Source organism: Carya illinoinensis, chromosome 1, assembly GCF_018687715.1.
Source record: "Carya illinoinensis cultivar Pawnee chromosome 1, C.illinoinensisPawnee_v1, whole genome shotgun sequence".
Classification (NCBI taxonomy): Eukaryota; Viridiplantae; Streptophyta; class Magnoliopsida; order Fagales; family Juglandaceae; genus Carya; species Carya illinoinensis.
In genome coordinates this window covers 31,709,496-31,731,855 of record NC_056752.1, presented here as the reverse complement: position 1 = coordinate 31,731,855, position 22,360 = coordinate 31,709,496, and the positions used below count along the sequence as shown (strand labels likewise).

At 35.5% G+C, this 22,360-nt stretch overlaps 1 long non-coding RNA gene across 1 annotated transcript; it reads right to left on the bottom strand.

The window, feature by feature from the left end:
* Positions 1–1,868: 1,868 nt before the first annotated feature.
* LOC122302333 lies at positions 1,869–8,416 on the bottom strand. Its single transcript, XR_006240441.1, has 3 exons — positions 8,306–8,416; positions 2,420–2,795; positions 1,869–2,315 (listed from the first exon to the last, which is right to left on the bottom strand). It is a non-coding gene; the product is annotated as an uncharacterized LOC122302333 (long non-coding RNA).
* Between the last annotated feature and the right edge of the window lie 13,944 nt (positions 8,417–22,360).

Genomic DNA, 22,360 nt, shown 5'->3' with positions numbered 1-22,360 from the left:
TTTATGGATTCTGGTTATTATCGGATGTGGGCCTTGGGCCGGATTGGAGGATGGGTTTATTCATACAGTTGAACTGTGATTATTGTATTTTATCTGATGTGTTATGCCATGTCATCCAATATACTGTTTGCATGCATTTTAATGTGTCATGATTGAAAACTGGGTTTTCATGTTAAGAAATGATTTTGATGGGTGCGTGGGTATCACGACCCCAAGCCGAGATTATAGATTATTTCGGTGGAGCTCTTCTGGTCACTCGAGAGCATATAAAATTGAGTGACATTTCCTGAGTTGTCACCGAGCGACAACGAGATTGGACGAGATGATAACACTCTCGTGCCGACTCTGTAGCCTCTTTGCTAGTGAGGGTTAGAGGATGCTTGGTTATGAACGTGCTGGGTGTGGAGCTGGGCATCGCTCGTTACGAAGTCACACGCACGGTCGTTACTCGTGGTGTGACGAAGGGAGCCAAAGTGTGTGGATGATCCCTAAAGGAGACCATGGTGCATGCGTAATGAATGGACTAAAAAGAATGAAAAGGAACTCTAAGGATTGTGGTAAGTAGAATCTCATCTGTGATTCCCTCCTACAGTGCAAGTTGTAGAGATGGTGGTAAGCGGCGATAGTGGTAAGTCCCACATGTGATTCCTGCCTACAATGATTGATAAATGAATATGTTGGGCCATTTTCTGGAAAAATAGTGATTTATGATTAAATGAATATGAGGATCATTTTGTGAAAAAATTGTGAATTTATGTTTGGACCATTTTTTGGAAAAATGGCGGATGGTATTGTTTTAATGGAAATGCTTTGGGCCAACTGGGTTTTTGGCGCGTGTTGGAAAAACGTGTCATTTTCGAAGAAAATGATGGTCTTAGTCTCATGCATATTTTATCATGTGTATGCATACATGTTGGTTGTTTAAATATGTTTTTATCTCTTGGATTGTTTTGGTTGATTACTTACTAAGATTCATAATCTCATCATGGTATTTAAACCCTACAATTATTACTCAGCCTTAAAGAGGTTCCATTTTATGGAATAATAAATTTTGATGCAGAGGTTGATGTTGAGCCTTAGAGATCGGCTTCACCGGAGGAGTGACTTGCTGATGTCGCTCATTGGTTGTGGGATTTGTTTCTCCTTTTGACTATGTATTTTGGCTTTGTATTATATTTTGCTGGATAATGGTAAAACATCTTTAAGGATCTTTTATTTTATAGTTTTGTATAAAAGTTTTGGTACTTAGTTGACTATATTTTATCCTCTACTGCGATTATTATTGCACACTTATTGCATGCTCACAAAATAAGCACTTGTCGATTGGGGTGCGTGATTCGGGTTGTCATCATTCCAGTGTCATGATTTTCGCCTTATTATACGTGGGAGTCGAAAGCACTACACTAGGAGTACCCTTTTTAAAATTAAAGAATCTAACGTGGAAAGCTAAAAAACAGAGTTACTTTTTGCACCCAATTAATGAAAATTCAAATAAAGATTTTATAATTGAGTCATTATCTTTATACCACACATGATTTGTTTTTTTTTTAAATTCTTACTAAACTAAAGGAATCTTTTTACTCATCATTTATGCACAACACATTTGGTAAGGAAAAATTAAAATAACAAATAAAAAAATCATGTAAAATGTGTGATGTAGAAATGATGAGTAGAATTTTTTTTACAATTAATGCTTTAATTTTTTTTGTTTTACACTTCATTATTTTTAAATATGATTGATGTGTCTTGTACCATACTTTCTTTTGGGTAGATCATTACTTTTTTTTTTTCAAGGAAAAAAATAAGAATAATTATTTAAAAATAACAAATGTACATAAGATAAATATTAAAAGATCACGAAGGTTATCTAGAAAAATAGAAAGCATACATTCCACATAGAGAATAAAGGTGTAGTGGTTGTTTGAGGGAAGAACAGAAGTCACAACTCTCGTTTAAGAAAGCATAATATAACACGAAGGCTTATACAGCTTGATGGAAACATAGGCACTTTTTTACGAAGGCTTTTAGGTTTTTGATCACCAGGACCATTATACATAATATCTCATTCTTATCCTGCTGTCACATAAGATCAAAGATTTAGATAATTATAAAAGTGATTGATATTTGAACAACGATCGGTCACGGACTCGAGGATACAGGTCCACCTTCTGCCAAGACCAACTGCTAGCATGGTGGCTGGGGGCAGTGGCATGGTGATATTACACAACTTGGGCCCCGTGGTGAACCATGACCAGGACCCTCAATTTTACTGGTGCCAAGGTACTCGCCATGGTATCTCGTCTTTGGTAGTACTCCTGCAACAACTCCCAAACGATAGGTATTCTTATTCCAAAGAAAGTAAATTAATTAACAACAACTCATGAAATTAAAATGGTAACAGAAAATAAACAACACTAACCGGTCGGCATGTTTGTTGATCTGGTTTCCGATGGAGCCATTAATTCAGCCGAAATTAGGAGCGCAATGAAGAGGATGGTGAGAGATGCCCTGGGAACCATCTTTTGCTCCAAATCCAAGTCCCCGAGATCAGCTGGAGATATTGGTCCATTTATAATTTGCATTTGTCATATTGGCCCTTCTCGGAAATAGCTGTATTCTACTGTTCGGAAATATTTTCACCCAATGATAGACGGTCCATTTCGGAAACTACTGCTACGCTGTATAATACTGTTCCGGAAAAGACTTTCGGGTCAAGGAGATTGAAGTGGTAATATTTTTATTCAATCTTACGTCACTGCACATGTCATCAGGCTCCTATGGTTAAAGCTTAATTCCTGCATATGTCATTAGACTTCTATGCTTAAATATTGTTTAGACAGTAAGAAGAAATAAGTTGTTTTAAATGAAAGTATTTAAAAGTTAAATAAAATATTATTAAAATATTATTATTATTTTAAAATTTTAAAAAAATTAAATTATTTATTATATTTTATATAAAAATTTAAAAAAATTATAATAAAAAAATGAGATGAGATGAAACTGTTTTTTTCTGTATCTAAACTAATCCTTAATATTAGGTAGGAATTTATTTTTAATTTTTTTTAACCATTTAACCCTTGATTAAATTAGAAACCACACAATACAAAATACAATAGTAAGTCCACTCACTACAAGAAATTAGCCCTTTTGCAGCGCTTAAAATCGTTGCAAATACACTGAAAAAACGCTGTAATTGATCAATTGCAGCGTTATTACCCTCCTTGCATGTTCGACAGTATAAAAGTGATATTTTTGATCAATAGCAACGTTATTGAAAAAACGCTGCAAAAGACTTCATTTGCAGCGTTTTTAAACCGCTGCAAACTCACTAATTTGACGCTGCAAAAGGCCACCCCATGTGATTGCCATGGCGCTGCATTTGATCAATTGCAGCAAAATTTATCCTTGCTATATCACTAAATATCGCTGCAATAGCCTCCAACAACAGCAGCGCTACATTTGGTTCGTTGCTTTTGCCATTTTTTGCAACACTTGAAATCGCTGCAATTGATTTATAAGCGCTGCAATTGTGTACGTCAAAAGCAACATACCGTTCTAGCGCTGCTTTTGATTGTTTTTGCAAGGACTAAAATCGCTGCAAAAAATCAAAAAGCGCTGCAAATGTGTAAAAGCAACGCTTGCTTCCTGTGTTGCATTTTGCATACTTTTCAAGGACTAAAATCGCTGCAACTAATTATTTGCAACGAATTGGGCCTATTTGCAAAGAATAAAAATCGCTGCAAATACTTAATTACAAAATTAAAAAAAAAAATTACTACTGAAACATACAGTTTCAGTAATTTTTTTCACTTGTATTAGAAGCAAAGTTAGTAGATCAGTTAGGATTTAATTCCCTTTACTTAATAATACAAAGGGTACATAGAAAATGTTCTACAAAGTACATTCAGTATACAACAAGTAGAAATATGTTCAGTACATTCAGTATACAACAAGTAGAAATATGTTCAGTACATAGCCAAGCAGAAACTTTAAGTCGATCCTAAGTGCACTTCATCACTTTCAACTAAAAGTAATTGCTCCCATATTCAAAGGCATACCTGTATATGAGTTTTCTGGAAAGACACAATACCAACTGATTAGTAGAACAAAAAACCTGGAAAGTGGAGCATGAAGTCATACAAACAGGAGAAAGCCTTATTATAGGTAAAGAATGCATGAAAACCTACTTTTCATAATAGTTGTAACACATCAGCATCAATCTAATTTACTAATCTCAAAGTAGAACTTCATTCAAGTAAAGTACAACTTTAGAATCAAACATTTTTTTATTAAAATTCTGGAAAAATGTGTATTGTTAACACTAGAAGCTCATCAATAACTGTCCAAACCAAAACTCCTATACAAATTTACAAACAATTTGCTTGGATATTTATTTAGGTCTCCACTGCTTTCAAACTACACTTTTATGATCAAAGTAGAGATAATTATCCATAGGACTTGCAGCAACCAATCTAAATATATATAGATTAAGCAAAAACGCAAAGCATTACTTGACTAAAAAACCAGTACTTCCAAACTTATATCAAAAGTTTTGTAGAGGATTAAAAACTATTATTTACATAGCTGAACCAGGAAGTCGTTGTCATCATCCCTGAGAACATCACAATAAGAAATAATTAGCATATTGAGGACAGTGTTGGGTAAAGGATTAGTAATCTCACACAGAAACATAGACAAAAGCAAGTAAAATAAAGTGTTGCAACAAAGTAATTGCACTTTACTGCACTTGTCACAGATTCTTAGGTTAGAAAACAAGGCAGATATTGAACCACCCTGTTCTCTAATGAAATTAAAGTCAAACTCAAAGAAGACAATCACCTGAAATTAATTGAAAGCAATAGGTAATATGTGAATATTTGAAACTTCGCTCATTGATGCATCTCTAAGGAAGGTAAGTCAAGTGCCATGATATCACTAAGATTCCAACTACAGAGAGGGTGACATACCACTAATATGTGAATATTTTATTTTGTCAATTTTAGATAAGCAAAAGTAAAACTGAATATATATATATATATATATATAAGTATATGAGCATGCATGCATTATTGTTGTTTTCAGTAGTTTAATTATAAATTATCTATAGCAAGGATTATTAGCTTTAATTACTTGTAAAATGTGAAACAAAACTGATCTTTGTTGAGGGAATTGAGTGTATTGATGCAACTAATGCATGTTCAGCTTAAACAAGTACTAATCATCTTGAGGATTACAATAATTCTTAAGTATTGATTGAAACTGATGCAAAACAAACGAAACTAAATTTGTTTGTAAATTGCCTCTAAGTCTCGTCTCGTACATGTACATGTTATACACACATTCAGAAGTTCTATAAGAGAATTTGATAGCAAGCAAACAAAGCTCACTGTTTCTCATTCATGACAAGCAAAACCTCCCCACCATTATCAATGATAGCAACCAAACAAAGTTCTATAAGAAACCAGCACAATAGAGGGAATAAAAATTCTGTATTCCAGGATATCAGATATATGAGATATAAATCCTTAACAACAAAGTAATCATAGTGTTGCACCAAGGCAAGAAAGTCAAACACCTGAAGGTTGTTTTGCTTTATTTAGTTACAGATTCTCTTTACAGTATCAGCTCGTGATAATTCACTTTCCCCAGTACCAAAGAACTTCACAAGGGCATCCGAAAGTTGAAGAGGAGCAAGAAAACCTGATTTCCCTCCCTTCTGCCTTTTCTCCTTCCTTTTTGGCTCATCTTGATCTGAAATCGAGATCAAGATAGGTATATAAAAAGAATGCCATAATGTGACAAGTAATTGACTAGTATATGCTGTTTAGAGATAAATAAATTCATTCCAATAACCTAAATACTTTTTTCTCGTTGAATCTAGTCAAATTCACAAGTGCTACAAACCCTAGTGGATCTGCGCACCCAGCGAAGCTTTTATCAAATAGATTCCCACTACACTAAAAGACCTAGTCTAATACATATTTAAATGAGTACTTAGATGTGAAACACACATAGTAAACATAAATTTTGAACTAAGCTGAAGCTGTACCACCATCATCAAGGATTCAACATGCAATAGGTGAGATAAGGCCATTGCTACTCCAACTATCAACTCAAAGCAGCATTTACAACAAAGCATTATAATATAATCTATACAAGGAATTAAATGATCTTACCTTCTTCTCTTTCTTGTTTCCACTGCTTGTCCGTCTGTGTTGATTTGACTGGCACAACTATATCAAAAAAGATAGCAGAAGAACATTTCAAGAATTTACATGAGGCGGAAACTAGAAGATAGATGATAGTGTGAGGCAGCAATTGATATAACAAAGCATCAACAAGACATGATGGGATCATCAAAGCTGTTAATTACACAATCCTTCTCAAAGGACCACAATTTTTTTTTTTTTTTTTTTGGAAATGACGTGGCTGGGAGTAGATCAACATTAAATAGACATTATGCATGTATTTGTACATTAATCTTCATAAGCTAAAATAAACATTAAATAGAAATTATAGTATTATATAAAGCAGGTAATTTCATCAATCCACTCACTCAAAGAGGTTTAAAGGTGTTTCAGGTAAATCAAGAACCACTGATCTGGTACCTGAGAAATGTTGGTAATCCTGCAGATCAATTGAAAAATTAATTATGACAAGGAAAACAAAGATATAATAATGTTTGTACTAGCTAGGGTAATGCTAGAATGCCACTTGTAAAGAGATAAAATTAGATAAATACCGTTCTTGAAAGCAATGAATAAAGTTGTTTACTTGAGGTTTTCCTCATGAGGTATGTATGAATTTGCAGTTGTTTACTTCTTATCTTATTATATATTCGTGAAAAAGAAAGAAAGAAAGCAATGAATGAAGAGCATGTCCAAACTCATGAAAAAGAGTTTCTACTTCCTAGTGGTTAAGCCTCACGGTTGATGGATTACATAAACCAGAAAAATGGCAAACAAGTGGTATAACCTGCAGTGTCAGGAAAACCAAAGCTAATTGTGATAACTTTTTTTTATCAGTAAAGCTAGATAACTAAATTATAACAAAAGATCATTCATCAGGTTTATACATTAAAAAGAAATTATGAATCCTAAATCATATCAAACAAAAATGTTTTCCTGTACAAGGTAACTGATTGAGACAGGGAGTACCAGAGCTATCATATGAGGCTAGAAATTCTTAGGTTAAAATTGAAGATTTCGATAAAACTAGAAATTTAGAAAGTAAGAGTAACAACACAAACAATTCTAAAACAAATTTCAAAATAAATTAACAATTTCCAGACATTGCATAGACAATCAAAAAGTTACCCAATACATGAAAAATTAGATGGCAAAAATTTTCTCACCAACCGAACAAACCTTTGTAAGAAGCAATGGGTTTAGGAAAAGGTACCTGAAAGAGATTGTTGAGCGAGTGCAAAAGGCAGAACTATAATATTTTCCGCTCATGATCAATTTGCGTATTCTCGGAAGCCATCTTCAATTTCTCCGATTCTTACAGACTACGAGTCTTATGTGCAACAAAAGGAAGAAAAAAATCTAGGGTTTTCAGCTTCACTCGCTTAGAAACTTGTTGGGGGCCGTGGGTTGCGAACAGAGCAAGGGAGAGAAGGAGGGCCTCGGGGGACTGGGCTAGGCACGGAGGAGAAGGGGGCTCCGATAGAGGACTGGTGATGGCGTCGACGTGTGAGTGGTGGCGATACAGAGAAATCCGAGAGACAGAGAGAGAGAGAGAGAGGTGAGGCCAGATTTGGGGAAAATGACATTTCCGGCATGGGGTTTGGGGGAGAAGGAGGGGGCGGACGTCGAGGTGAGGTGGCGGTGACGTGGTGGGGCCGCTGGAGACTGGCTGTGTGCGGCGGCTTGGGTCGAGGGAGAAGATCGATGGGGACCGAGAGAGGGGAGAGGGGGGAGGGGGGGGGGGGGCGAGACCACTGGAGGGAAAAGAGAGGAATCGGGGGATGAAAAAAATGAAATTTCGCGCCCAGAAATCAATTACAACAATTTTCAGGCGCTGCAAAAGGGTTTTTACAAATACAGCGGTTAAAATCGCTGTAATTGCTAAATTTTTTGCTGTAAATATTAAAATCACGAATCTGATCATTTTTAAACACCAAAATCAGCAGCGATTTAAAAAACGCTGCAATAGATAACTTATTGCAACGATTTTTTTTGCAACAAGTCAAAAATCGCTGTAATAGGCCAAATTTCTTGTAGTGACTGTCAACCAGAAATGAATGGTACAATGCACCATAACTAAGTTTCAGCATCTATTAAAATTCTATTAAAAATGACACCTAGACAACTATTCCACCATTGAAGAGTGTCCCTAATGTAGCAGGCATGTCTCGCTAACATATGTGCGGCTTCACACCTTGCCTTCCCCACATGTGAAATTTCCAAATCTGGAAAAGATGAATAAGGTGATTTATTTCCAAAATAAGAGGCCCATGTGATGATAATCAAGAGGCAGTCCAATTTATAATGGCTTCAGCAACATTCCGTGAATCACCTTTCAAATTTAAACTGTAAAACCCTCATCCCTAACACCATTCGCAAGCCTCTCAATGCTGCCAAAGATTTAGGTGCAGTTTAGATAGTAAGTTGAGATATGATAAGTTATGATGCGAATTAAAAGTTAAATAAAATATTATTTTTTAATACTATTATTATTTTAATGTTTGAAAAAGTTGAATTATTTATTACATTTTTGTATGGAAATTTTAAAAAGTTATAATGATGAGATGAAATGGTTCATGTATCCAAAAGAAGCCTCAATTTCATCCATCTCAAAAACTCCCTCTATGATACCCCGTTTTTACATGTGCTTTCATTGAAAGAGTATTTTAATTTAATTAAAATATTGGTTCTTTTATTTTAAATTATCGAATTTTAATTGATTTTATTTAGTTGTGAAATTTATTTTGTAGAGCTTTCTTAATATTAATTATTATTTTGAGTTTAAATTCCTGTTTAATTTATTTTAGTTTGTTTTTGAATTTAAAATTATGTCGTTAGTTTTTACTAGTTATTTATTATATTTTAGATAGATGCTGTGTTTAAATTATTTTATTCGATTTATAGCTTTTAAAGTTGTTTTCGTTAGATCAGTTTCTTGACTCAAGATGTGAGAATTAGATCTCACTTTCTTTGTTTCATTTCTTTTTTCTTTTCTCCTCTTGTTCTTTTCTGCTTTTTCTTTTTCTTATTCTTTCTTTTTCTTCTTTTCCTCCCCTGCTTCTCCCCCCAGCCCGTTCAACCTAGCTCTCCCTCTCCCTTCGTTCATTTTTCTTTGGCTCGCCTAGCTGCCGCCGTGCGCCGGCGTGTAGCACACCGCCCCTCCCACCTGGTTCCCCACCGGCCGGCGACCTTCCTCCTCTGTTTTCAACCCATCTCGTGCCACCTATCTCCCCCACGCACGGCTTCAAGCTGCAACGCCATTTTGCTCCCAAGCCGCCGTGCCTCCGCCGTTCGCCGCTAGCTCTTCACCATACCACCGGCGACATCCCAGCATCCTCCACCATGAAGCCCAACCCACAATGACCACTCCTTCCCCTTAAAATAACACGAACCCAGCTTCTCTTTACACACGGGTTCCTCCTCATAGCGCCGCCGTGAACCACCACACCACCTCACAGCCGTCACCATTATCTTCCCCTCACACCGGTGAGTCTTCCCTAGCCTCCCCGGGTCCAGTCGAACCTCCGCCTTCCCCCACTCTCCCTCACTCTTCCACGACCTCTTTTCCTTAAAGTTGGCTAATCTCCACCGTGCACCGCCCACGGTCAACCCTCACTTCTACTAGTTTTATAAACACCTCTAAGCCATTCCCTATCAATCTCAAGCCATGATTCATCCCTATTCAAAAGTGGGTATTTTACAACCCACGGCCACAGTGTTTTACACTGTTATGTTACTTTTTCTTCACCCTTTTTAGCCCGTTGATCCTTTGAAAATTATTATATAGTGCTATAAGTATTTTCCAAACTTCATTTTAGATTTAAATATATTATTGCTTTTACAATAAACTGTGACTGGTTGGTTATTCCGGATTGAGTCGGGAGTCAGATGGATTTGAGGACGGAGTTATTTGTTTGTTGTTGATGTTGAGATTTGTTGGATAATATGGGTCTTGATGTATGAGTTGCATGGAGCATGATGTTCATGTTTAAAAAAGAAAAAATTGGATTTTTTTAGCATAATGGCATACATGTACATGTGTTGAATTATGAAAACTGGATTTCCATACGTAAATGGACTTTTGGGTACGTGTGTATCACGACTCCAAGCCGAGATGGGGTATTATCTTGGTGGAGCTCCTCTGGTCACTCGGGAGCGGAATATACTGAGTGACTTCCCTTGAGTTGTTACTGGGCGACAACGGGAGCGGGGGGATGGTAACGCTCTCGTACCGACTCCATGACCCCTCTGCTTGCTGGGGCTAGAGGATGCTTGGCTACATACGCGTGAGGTGCGGAACTGGACATCGCTTGTTACAAAGTCACACGCATGGTTGTTACCCGTGGTGTGAAAGGGAGCTAGAGTGTGCGGATGACCCATAGGGGAGGTCATGGTGCATTCGGTTAATGAAAATGGAAATTATTTTGAGATTTAGATTTTGGGTCATTTTCTGAGAAAATGGTGAGGATTAGTTAAAGGAAATATTTTGGGCCAAATGAGACTTTTGGCATCCGTGCAAAAATGTGGATTTTGGGACATGTGCATTTGGCATCTTTTCATGCATATTGTTGAGTGTAATATATTTTTATCTTGTGATAATTGGATTATTACTTACCTGAGACACCATTTTGGTACTGTAGATTTTGATGCAGAGGTTGAGGAGGAGGAAGTTGAGCCTGAGGAGGCAGCTCTGCCAGAGTATTGACTTGGAGTTGTTTTAGGTTGAAAATTATCTCTACTGGTTTTTATGTTATGTAATTTGGATTTGAAACAATATTGAAACATGTAATATTTTATTATGCATGTTTTAAGCGAGTTTGTATTTAAACAAAATTCTGGTACTTAGTTGTAAGACTTTTATTATCCGTTGTGTGGTTTTATTGTACACTTGTTGCATGTACACACACTTGGCACTTGGCGGTGGGATCTGTGACCTGTGTTGTCATAATCCCAACGCTTCAATTTCCACGTGTCCATACATGGGAGTTGGGGGCATCACACCCTCTTCCTTTCGGCTTAAAGCAAAAAGCACCCTTCCCGCATCATCTCTAAGTGTAATACCCACTCCAGCCACAACTTCATCAGTAAACAAAGCCCCATCAAAATTCATCTTAACCTTCTCATGAGAAGGAGGTAGCCACTTTATTACTTTTTTCTTTTTCACAATCTATGTAGATACTTGAATAACATTAAAACTTGTTACGTACTCGTAGCAATGGTTAACAATTTCCAACATTGAACTTGTAGTATTTTCTAACAAACATAGATTTCTATATTTCCATAGTCTCCAACATATTGTAATGAACATTAGTGCTAATGACGAATCAAGTAAAAGTGGTGCTCATAATCATGCATGGATTGTAATGAACAGTGGTACTGCAAGAGATGGAGTTTTTTTAGACAAATCATTTTGTCTCAAAAAACCCAATTTTAGTCCTAAAATGTTTTTAGAGGTAAAAAAAACTTCATCTCTATTTTGTATCAAAAAGCCTGTCTCGAAAGGCTTTTGGAGATGAAAATTATAATTTTTAGGGATGAAGTTGGGAGTAACCAGTTGAAACCGTTCAAACTAGATTTTCTTTTTTAGATGATTCATTTTCATCTCCAAAATTCGGTTGAATGGAACAATATCAGTTCGAACTGACACGCATTGTTCGAACTATAAGAAATTTTGATTTGAACTAATGACCATATTTGATCCTATTCAAACGGATTGAGTGTTCGAACAGATTTTGTGCTCAAATGAATAAAATTTTCAAATGACTTGTGTTTGAACGTAAATTCTGTCTATTCAAACAGACTTTTTATTTATGAAAATTCTATCCGTTCGAATGAGGGTTTGCATATTAATATTGTTCAAACAATTATCTTATTGTTCAAATGGTGTTATGGATTGTATTTATCGGTTGTAGTTCGAATGGGTTAGTTTTTATTCAAAATGGTATTTTTTTGTTTGAATGAGTTTATAAATGGCAATTTACCATACAAACTAGTTTTTTACCGTTCGAACGGTATTAATCATTTAGAATAGAAATTAATTAAAAATATTATACTAATATTACACAAATTGTAATTCAAACGTTAGAATTGTTCAAATGATTTGGAACATCATAATAAAAAGACAATTAAAGAAAAAATAAATTTTAAGATTGTGGTGGTGGCATAGAGTTTTGGTATATCATTGACTGCTACTGTTCAAACATTTTTTGGTTATTCAACTCTGGCCTTTTCTACATGTTCTATTCTAATCTCGCCTCTAAATCCACTGCTTGATCTAATCGGGTCAGCAACTCTTTTTTCTTGGACATCAATATTTCTATCTTAAGTGTTGCTTTTTTTAATTCCTTAGTCTTATTGTCATTCGATCTAGTTTTAGAAGAGGATGATGATGTTAAGGATGACTTCACACAATGTCTTAGGACCTTCAAATATCCAGAACGTGATCCAAGAACTTGAGAAAGGATCTGAGTATAGTTAATAGATGATTCATCATATGGATCTGCAGCAGTTTCCTTAAAAGATATCATTTTGTCCTAAAAAAAAAATAGTATAGTTAGTATAAGTAACAAAAATATTGTATTAAACTTGAATTAAATAAACTTTAACTTATATAATTTGCCTCTGCTTTGGGGCTGGTCTAAGTACAATCACGATTTTTATGTGCTTTACCATACAATTGAGTCAAATCATAGCTACCAAGACTTTTTTCTTACTGCAAAAGGGAAAATCTATATTAGAACTTAAATGAGAAAAGTGTATATGTTAATATTTAATGGGGATTAGAATAATTGATCATTTTTTTAGACAAAAGATGAAAAGATCGAGAACCCGCAGGATAATCCATCATTAAATTTGATCTATTTTCTTTGTTCACAGTACTCCGCTGCTAAAAAAATAATCTTATAACTATATGTTTAATACATCTATTATATACTATTAAAAAATAAAGTGATGAATTACCTGATAAGCAGCATCTTCAAACATGTCACAAACATTTTCTCATTCATTTGGTGATATTGCTTGGAATGGACTTCGATGTATCTCTGTCGTAGTACTAAATTTCTGATAGTGTGCATGGTATCGACCTTTGTACCTCCGGAATGCATTCGACATCAGTTCCTGAACTGTTAGTCGAACCTCTCGCCAGCCAAAATTAAGTTCCAACTTGTTCTTTAAAAAATTATAAACAGTTAATATAAATATAAATTAACTTTAAATTAATATTTTATACTTAGTTTTTTGGGATGTATATATGTAGCTCATTACCAAGCAACGATTTTTGATATGATCTTCCACATCTTGGGAAACTTTAGCCTAGGTGGATGTAGGCATCGGTGCATACGTGCGAGTAAGGATACCAACATAAGAAGTAAGACAAGTTGTCGAATCCTTGAAGCCACCGGTGTGATAAATAGGAATATCAACTTTAGTTTTACCTACTTTCCTTACTTTCTCTATGCAGACACCCCTTGTATTACCTCAACTTCTATGCTGGCTTACAACATCTATATGTACAATAATTAAAATTCATATTTTAATTAAATTATTTTGTTTTAAAAATATAAATTACTTATATCGATACATTAAATGTGGCATTTGATTTGATAAAAAACTTTGTTCTAGGTCTTGTGATGTTAGCCCACTATTGATGACAGGTAAACCACATATATCGGTAATGGATGGGGATGGCAGACGTATTGCTTTGCATTTGGCAGGCATATCTGTTCGAAATTATAATTGTTACCCATATGACTAACACAAGAGGGAGGGTGAATTGAGTTGTATTTTTAAAAAATAACAATTATAAATCAAATATACAATATAAAATATAAACAAAATACGAAACAATAATAAATATAAAGAGTAAGGGTAAGAGAGAAGCAAACTCAGTATGCTAATGAAGTTCGGCCTCACTGCCTACGTCCTCACCTCAAACTACCCCTTTAGGATCCCGAAATTCACTATTTAACCTCCTTCAGGTGGAGATAGAAACCTATTACACCTTTGAACAACACTTATACAAATGATCCGTGTAGAACACCCTCTACACTTGCGACAATACAGCGCAAACTATACTATTCCCTGTGTAGAACACTTTCTACACGCACAAGGGTTATACACACCCTTTTACTGATACAAGAGTTGATAGTGGGTAGGTTATTAGAAAGTACTCCTCAATGAGTGAAATAAGAACTATACAGTGCAAACTATATCTCTAAAAAAAAAAAATTAAGGCTCAATGCTTAGAGAAGAGAGAATGAAAGCTTTGAATGAATGTTGTATGCTCTACGTGTTGTAAAAGTGAAGCTCTCAAATGATCTATTTATAGGCATATGAGACTTCATATTCAAATTTAAAAAGATTCACTTGTCAAAAACAACATCATTCACTTTTTCAAAAAAATTCAAATAAAAGGTTTTTCTTTTTCAATTGTCAAAGACAGCATCATTCATTTTTCAAAAAATTCAAGGTTAATCTTTTACTTTTGGCATATGACAAAAGGAGCACAATTTACTTTTCAAAAATTTCAAACCTAATCTTTTTACCTTTTGCATATGACAAAAGGAGTACACTTTACTTTTCAAAATTTTCAAACAAATCATCTACTTTTTGCATTAGTAAAAAAAAGCATCAATCACTTTTGAAAATATTCAAATAAAATATGCACATGTGAAAGATGAAAATCAATCATCTTTAATATTTTCAAAGTTCAAACCTTTAATCTTGTAATGCACATGTGAAAGATGATGTGACGCTCCCAATTCCCATGTATGGACACGTGGAAATCGAAGTGTCGAGATGATGACAACACGGGTCACACATCCCATCGCCAAGTGCCCAGTGTGTGTACATGCAACAAGTGTACAATTAAATCACGCAGCGGATAATAAAAGTCTTATAACTAAGTACCAGAATTTTTGTTTAATGCAATCTCGTTTAAACCACACATAATAAAATATTACAAGTCTCAAATATTGTTTCAAAACCAAAATACAAGGCATAAAACTAGTAGAGATATTTTTTGACATAAAGACTCCAAGTCAATACTTTGGCGAAACCGCCTCTTTGGGCTCAGCCTCCTCCTCCTCAAACTCTGTATCAAAATTTACGGTTCCAAAATGGTACCGTAGGTAAGTAATAAACCAAGCAAACCTCAAGATAGAAAATATATTTATGCCACAACAATATGCATGAAAATGATGGCATATGCATATATCCCAAAAGTCTACATTTCCGCACACGTAAAAAAAAAATCCCATTTTGGCCCAAAATATTTCCTTTAAACATAACCTTGCTATTATCCTAGATAATGGCCCAAAAACCAAACCTTCAGAGCACTGTAGGTGGGAATCGTAGGCGAGACTCTACCACCTGCCTAGCTCACCACCATCCCTACACGTGCACCGTAGGCGGAGTCTAGAAAATGAGCACTTTTTGTTCATCATTCAAAGAGGTATGGGAACACCTGTGTAAGTATCTGCAGGATAGTAGCCTCGGGGAAGTGGCTATGATTGCTAGGCTAATCTGGAGTAGAAGGAATGATTTTGTATTTGGCAAGGGTTTCATGCACCCAAACCAACTTATCAACAAAGCCAAGAGGGACCTTGAGTTGTTCAACCAGATTCAGAGACAACTTGAAGTTTTGCAAAGGACCAAGGACCAGGTAACTGTTAAGTGGCTTAGACCCCCCAAAAGATTAGTACAAGCTGAATTAGGATGCAGCTATAAGTGATACTAGGGGCCAACTTGGAATTGGGGGCATCCTCAGAAACAGTGATGGACAGGTGATGGGTACTATACAAGCTAAAAGACAATTGAAGTTGGAGGCATTTAGTGGTGAAGCCTATGCTATGATGGTGTGTATAAGTTTCTGCAAAGAAGTGGGGGTGAACCAGTTTATCCTAGAGGGTGATGCCTTACGGGTTGTGAAGTTACTAAATGGAACACAGGAGGGACTTATAGTCGAGGAAGCCAAGGTGCTGCTGAACAACTTTGCAAAGTGGCATGCAGTCCACACCAAAAGGGAAAGCAATAAAGCAGCCCATGTGTTAGCACAGAATGCTTTATCTCTTCGTGAGGATGTGTATGATTTTGAAGAAATACCTTTTTGTGTTCAACATGTTGAAAGTTCTGATATGTTGTAAGGACTTGTTTATAGTAATAAGAATTCTTATCATTTCAAAAAAAAAAAAAAACTCAAAAGAACTTCACGTTTGGCTGCTCCCTTCCATGCATGCACTTTCTTCTTGTGCGTTTTTCTTCTAACTTTTTCTTTTTTTCTCTTTAAGCATCAGTGCATCTTGTCCTGTATATAAAAAAAACAGAAATCAAAATAAAATAAAAATGAAGAATAAAATATCAAAGATGTATTGTGCATGTGAAGAATATTGCCCAATTAAATCACAAGTTATAAAATTAAGCATAAACCATATTATAAACCAATTTAAATCACAACTCAAATTTATGCCTCTTAACCTTTTATCCATCTAAAACCAATAATAACGTCATGCAACAATTAAAATATATTAGTTCTAAATATATAAATATACAATAATTTAACTCAATCAATTACTTTATTTTTTCTTTGTTTCTCTGATTTTAAAACCACTTATAATGAAATCAATGATCCACAGGAGAGGTGGCCCTACATAGAACATGAATGCATAGACAATTAAGCACAAGCTGTCTGGCATGGTACTATTGATGACAAGAAATTATAAAAAACTATTGTGAAATCAGTTCTTCTACATGTACATGGGGGGGGGGGGGGGGAATCAGTTGACTTATTACACGTCAACTGATATATTTTAAAAAAAAACAAAATAAAAAACACAAAATGAGAGGGAAACGCAAAAATGGAATCTAGAAAGTAGCAAACGAAATCTGAGTCTTCGCTAAGGAGAGTGATGTCACTCAAAACACGATCCAAACCCAGCCAAAGAAAGCCATTGAATCCGGGCCGGTGGTTGTCGTTGTAGGTAGCCAAAGCTATGCGGTCGTCGTTGTGGGTAAGCCGAATCTGGGTCAGCACTATCTCATTGCTACTTTTCTCAATAAGATGTTTCCCTTTGCTACTTTATTGTCGGAAAAATTTTACTTATCTTTACTTACTTGGTGCAGGCCTGAGGGAGTTAGATCTCTTTTTGGAGTTCTGGACGGCTCTTGGAAGAGTTTTGTCGCTTCAATGTGTTGTTTTTTTTTTTTTTGCAAATTTTGATGCTCTATTGAGTGGTTTCATTTAGATTCTTTAGTTTTGTGAGGTTTTGGAAAGTTATTAATAATCTAGGAATTTATTTCCTTTTCTTCCTTAAAAGTGAATAGGGTAGTGGCAACAAAACTCGTCCAAAACATGAATGTAATAAAATGCCATTGTGAGAACAAAACAGTATATCAAAGCAACAAAACTCATCTAGATAAGCTTGTTCATGAGGTAATGTGAAGTTTTGGAGTTAATGTGGAGTAGAAATCAAGCAATATACTACTATTGGGCAAAATAATTCTAAGTCAAATTTATATTTAAAAAATAGTTTGCAAGTGTAGTCTAAATTGATTGTAATCTCTAATTTCTTTAATTCTACAGTGAATAAATTGTTTGATAGTGATCAATTGAGCACACAAAATAATTTTTCTTTTAAAGAGTTGATCTTTAAGATATATATTCACAGTTTGTCAACAAAATCTTTTGTTCATGCTTATTTACTGGTTTTGATATTTATATATAATTTTTCTTTAAAAGATGAGAGAAGAAGAATCAGATATTCTACCATGGTAATTGTCAATGCATTTTTGCTTTTCTTATCTCACAATGTCATTTTCTAGTTATTGGTTGTACTTTTACATTTTTTTTCTTGACTGGCATCATTACACATGCAATTCATCTCCTCTCAACATGGAAAAAGGGGGAGAATACCTCTAACACCATCTAGTTTAAATCCCCCAACTGCAGTATATTATATTTTGTATAAACTTTTAGGACTGTTGAGTTTATATTTATTTCCAAAACACATGAATAACTTGTCAAATAACATGTTAGGACATACCATCAACAAGTCCAAACTTCACAAATTAAATGCATGGTTACTATGGACCAATTCCTGCATGGTCACAGGCTTTTTTGCCATATCCAGATGGCTACCAATATCTAAGCAACATTCAAGTGGTGATGCAACTGTATTCTTGTATTGTTTTTTATAAGTTGGCTTTTTTTTTTTAAGTTTAATGTCATAGATTTTTTGTTCTTTTTGCAGAATGATAGTTACCTAACTCCTCTCATGACTATAAGCTCTGCTACAAGCAGAAGAGTTGGTGTAGAGGAAACATCTGAATGTAGGGAAACTGATATTCCATGTACATCCTCTAGAATTGAAGAAAGCAACGAATATAGACTAGATTCAAGAGAAACCAAGGATGGCATTGCCGGGACACATCAGCCAGAGTATGAAGTTGTTGGTGATATGATTGAGGAGCCAAAGTCAAGGATAGAGTTCATTGTTTCTTTCTCGAAGTTGGAGCTCATTCCCTTGAGAAACTATCTACCCACTTGAAAAACTTGTAATATAGTAATCCCTGATTATTTTATACATATATATTAGTACATCTAATATTTTTCACCAAAAATGTTAGATTTACAAATGATGGGATTACCTCTGTGTTATTTGGACATCCTAAGAAGGGTCGTCCAAGATTTCTTCTAGTATTTGAGTATTTCAGTGTGGCTTCAACCTCATAGAAGCATAATGGTTGACTCAAAATATGTTTAGCAGAAGATGAAATGATGATGATGATGACGACATTCTAGCATGAATCAAAATCACAATCATAAAAATAACAAACCACTTGGAATATTCTGTTATGTGGCACACAATGCCGACATTTAAAGTTAAATACATTAAAAACAAGCAAAAGCAAAGCTACAACTAGGTTTACTCAACGTACATGGTACAAACAATATACAGGTTTACTCAATGTTTTTCCCATGGCAACTTATAGATCATATGACAAAAAGCTTAGCTTTTTGTAAACTATCTCATTTGCAAACATGATATATGTGCAGTGCACCTGTGCAAAGATTCTATGAAACTCTGTAGTAGGTGTACACTTGTTTTGCACTTGGGAAGCAAACAAAACTCATGTAATGCAAGTCTCATTAGCCTTAGAAAAGCTTTGAACCCATATTCTTATATCTTCATATAGCCAAAATTCATCCATTGTTCATAACAGAAGCCCATATATGGTAACAAAACAAACCCAGATATATCGTTCCAGCTAAAACCAAGATCATAAGATCTTACAATTAATCTTTTTTTACCATAATTTTAAGACCTAAGGGAGACAATGAAAATAGTTATGCAACTTAATCCTTTAAATTAGCATGTTGAAAAAAACAAAAGCATTCTAATGTCATTTTGCAATCCTGCTATGCACCAAAAGAGGAATTTATGCCATAGGTAAAAATCGTCAATACTAATTATAGTGATTCATATCCAATAAGCCCAAGCAAGAATCAATAAAAACAGGATAAACTCGGTAACTGAAAAAATAGGGCAAAATAACATCATAACTTCAGGAGAGGAATTTATGCCATGGCTAAAAATCTTCAATACTAATTATAGTGATTCATATCCAATAAGCCCAAGGAAGAATCAACAAAAATAAGATGAACTCGACAACTAAAAAAATAGGGCAAAATAACATCATAATTTCAAGAGAGGAATTTATGCCGTGGGTAAAAATCATCAATACTAATTATAGTGATTTATCCAATAAGCCCAAGTAAGAATCAACAAAAATAAGATGAACTCGATAACTGAGAAAATAGAGCAAAATAGCATCATAATTTCAAGAGAGGAATTTATGCCATGGGTAAAAATCATCAATGCTAATTATGGTGATTCATATCCAATAAGCCCAAGCAAGAATCAACAAAAATAGGATGAACTCAGTAATAGAAAAAATATGGCAAAATAACATCATAATTTCAGGAAGTTGCTCTAGAGATTTAGTCAAACATTGTGTTGGGGTTGGAGTTGGGGTTGAGGTTAGGGTTTCAGGTTTCATGGGAAGGGGGGAGATGAAGGCAAGGAGAGGCATGACTCCGTGGGTTAAGGTTGGGGTTAGTGTTAGGGTTTCGGGCTTCGTGGGAAGGGGGAAGATGAAGGCAAGGAGAGGCACGACTTTAGGGGTTGGGGTTGGGGTTAGGGTTTTGGGCTTCGTGGGGTTGGTGAGAAGAAGAAGATGAGAAGACGAGAAGCAGAACCTACTTGTTGATGATTGCGATGCTGCTTGTGGGTTGTCCAAAGAGGAGTGCTCGTGAGGAAGCAGATTCAAATCTGCGATACTGCTTGTTGATGATTGTGATCAAGACACGAAGGGATGGGAGCGAGAGCATGGTAATTTCTGTTTGGAGACTAAACGCACCAGCTGATTGGCATGTATATGAAACGCAGCGTTTCATTTGTCGACGGCCTATGTACATGGGGGTTATCCCTCCTGAGTGCAAATAGACTTTTTGTGTGAAATAGCTTTGAGTCTTAACAGTAACATTCACAAACCTCAAATTTTGAAGGGCCCACCCAAAGCAATACAAGATCTTTCGTGAAAAATCCATGGATGCCACTATATCAGATTGAAGTGCTCCTTAGAATATTCCAAAATCAAAGACTGAGGTATTTGGGGTTGCTATTAGACAATAATCATTTAAAAATGTGTAATTGCCAAAATTGTGGTTACAAGCAAAAGAACTACCACATTCAATATGATTTTCACATGCAAGGTACCAGCAAGCTGTCTCTCACTCGATGGAGAAAAATTACCAACAACCGCCCCGTATCTAAAAGATCATTAACCACTTAATGATTAGTAAATTATGTAGATATTGTAGCAAAAGTTTTCCTAAGAATACATTACTATGTACGGATGAAAATCTCAACAAACATGACGTGATAACAATCGCAGTGCATAAAAGAATTGTAGAAATAATAAAACAAAAAATGGAGCCAACAAGTTGGTTTGATACTCATGCTATCCTTTTCCAGTTAATCTAGAAAATTGTCCAAAAAGGCATAGTTTTTTAATCAGTTCATGTGACATATGGATTGCTGTAATTGATCTTCTACTTTGTTTAATTTGGACACATATATAATAGGAAATTGTGCACTAAATTAAGTTTAATGCTTTGGTGTGGCCGTTGAAGAGCTTCAATCCAACATCCTTAATGTTGATCCTCAAACAAGGGAACATTCAACTTCCGATAAAAAGAGAAGATTTGATTCTCAAAAATGGGCTAAAGATCAAAAGATCTCAACGAGATAGGATGAAGAGTGATGCTCTTACTTTGCTGTGACAGCCATAGACCTCGTGCACCATTCAGAAGGGTGCTCAACGTACACATTCGTGCCTCATGGTATAGAACAACATCTGAGAATTCAGGCTATATATGGCATGTGCAATGGTGTTAGTGAGCAGATCATACCAAATATATAACATTCTGATTTTGTTTAAGGGTTTATAAAGAAATGGATCAATGGAATGGAATGGAATAGATGTTGAGACCCCACTAATGTGTAATATTATGACTAAAGTCATTGCAACATTATCTAGGAGGAAGGCACATGCGAGGAAGGCCCAATACCAAGAGTTGTACTCGACCTCATACTGCTCGACCAAGTATAGGACGAGGGAGCCTGCCCCTATTATCTCCTACGAAGAAGACGATGAGGAATGAGTCCTCTACCTACATGAAGACTCCTTGGTGGTGACCATGCTAATCACCAACTTCACCATAAGGAAGATCCTCATCGATAATAGTAGCCTGGGCAAACATCCTATTTTGGAAAGCATCCGTATGGGAATAGATGTTACCGGACTCCAACCGACTCCGATGCCTCTCATAGGCTTTTCTGGGGAGATATTTCAGCCAGCTGGGACTATCACTCTGTTAGTTTTGGAAGGTAGCGCTCCCATCCCGTGATTAGTACCACTTCTTTGCCAAAGGGATCCATCTGACAGTTGAAAAGCTCGATTCTTGAAATACCCAAAATTCAGAATCCCCAAGTATTCATTGATAAAAAGGAGCAATTTATGTAAGATCAATGGAAAATAGCTTCTCCTGTAGTCTTTAGCTATCGTTCTTATTCATGAGCCAATCTATAAACTAGTTGGAAGAATTAAAT